Genomic DNA, 1,773 nt, shown 5'->3' on the forward strand with positions numbered 1-1,773 from the left:
TTTGAAATGTTCTAAGAGCTTTTAATCAAGCACATCTATATTCACTGTGTTTTAACTTAATATATATCACAATAAAACAAATGATATTAAACTGAAATGAAGAATGTGTTTTAACTAGTGCTTGATTAGTGTAAATAACAAATAATAAACGTGTTGAGCGCTGTCCTTGTGTTTGTGGAGCCTCTCTCGGTTTCTCCACTTTAGTTTGCTGCTTTTGTAAATTGTTATTAGATCGCGATTGGCGGCCTGTGATTGGCTGAGCGCTGATGACGCACTCTACAGGCGGAAAATGAAAGCATCTTACAGCACACACACTTCACATCATCAGACTGATTTCCACACAATCCCGAACACAAACACGCACACGCACACACACACATGCACATACAGCAGATCAGCAGAAGACAAACGGTAGGAAGAGCTCCAGCTCCAGCTCCAGCTCCAGCCTGCGACACAGAGGAAGACAACAACAAGGCAAGAGCAAACCCTGATGAACATTACTGCAGAGAGAGAGAGAGTAGAGGCAGGGAGATGACTGAAACACTGCGTGTGTGTGTGTGTGTGTGTGTGTGTTATGTAATACTTGTCATTAATTACGGATCGGGTCTTGTTTGTATTGTTGTGTTCGTGTGAGCTGCTCGACTGATCAGACTGCTGTAACCCATTCACACTGCTGCTGCTGTACAGAGGATATTGCGCAGTTAAACGGAGCTTTAAACGGAGTGTGTGCGCGCGCGTGTGTGTGTGTGTCTGTGTGTGTGTGTGTGTGTGTGCGTGTGTGTGTGTGTGTGTGTGTGTGTGTGTGTGTGTGTGTGTGTGTGTTAGGGTATTTCTTGTTTACTTTGCACTGGTTTGAATTTAGGTGTGGTCAGTAGTTGTGTGTTAAGATGGAGCAAACCGTGTGGAAAGCCTACACACACACACACACACACACACACACACACACACACACACACACACACACATAGCTGAACTCCGTGTTTGACTTGATTTAGCACAGTTTAACACACAGATCAGGCTCAGGGTAACCCAACTCTGGAGAACAGCAGCGCTCCTGACGCCTCATCTGCACCACAGCCAGGACTCATTTCATAAGGGTGTGTGTGTGTGTGTGTGTGTGAGAGAGAGAGAGAATATGCATTATGATGTAGTGTGATGTGTGTTTTGTCAGACTGCACATATTCATGTATTTCAGGTGTGTTTGTGTGCAGATGGTGTGTGTGGTGCGCAGCTCTTGGAGGGTGTGTGTGTGAGTGTGTGTGTGTGTGTGTGTGTGTTCATGCCTGTGCAACTCAGTGATGGAGTGGGTGGTGTGTGAGAGATGCTTCAGCTTGTGCAGGAGCAGAATGTGAGTGTGAGTGTGAGTGTGTGTGTGTGTGTTGGTGTGTGTGTGTGAGGCAGAGATGCTGTGAGAGCGGCACACAGAGCGAGTGTTAAATGAGCTGCTGTTCTCCTCCTCCATCATCTCGAACAGAAGCGCTCTGTGTGTGTGTGTGTGTGTGTGTGTGTGTGTGTGTGTGTCTGTCTGTCTGTCTGTGTGTGTGTGTGTGTGTGTGTGTGTGTGTGTGTCTGTCTGTCTGTCTGTGTGTGTGTGTGTGTGTGTGTGTGTTCAACTGCTGCTGCTGCTGTGGTTGTGTCCGTCTGCTCGGCATATCTCACAGGTGACCGCAGGTGGTTTCTAGATGGGCTGTGCTGCAGACGTCAGTAGTCCAGCAGCTGTGGAGTGTGTGTTCCTCTGATCAGACCCCCTCAGCGCTCCATCATCTCTCTGCA

General features: G+C 47.4%; 1 protein-coding gene across 2 annotated transcripts in view; it reads left to right on the plus strand.

Annotated features, from left to right (window-relative positions):
- The first annotated feature begins 318 nt into the window (after positions 1-318).
- Positions 319-1,773, plus strand: part of prickle2a (prickle homolog 2a) — a 24,020-nt gene continuing 22,565 nt past the window's right edge. The window contains exon 1 of one of the 2 annotated variants that reach the window (XM_087263900.1): positions 319-474. The gene's annotated coding sequence lies outside the window, so the exon portion shown is untranslated. The remainder of the gene's footprint in view (positions 475-1,773) is intronic. The other variant, NM_001077783.3, reaches the window with a different exon arrangement.

This window comes from Danio rerio, chromosome 8 (assembly GCF_052040795.2).
Source record: "Danio rerio strain M-AB ecotype USA chromosome 8, GRCz13ab, whole genome shotgun sequence".
Classification (NCBI taxonomy): Eukaryota; Metazoa; Chordata; class Actinopteri; order Cypriniformes; family Danionidae; genus Danio; species Danio rerio.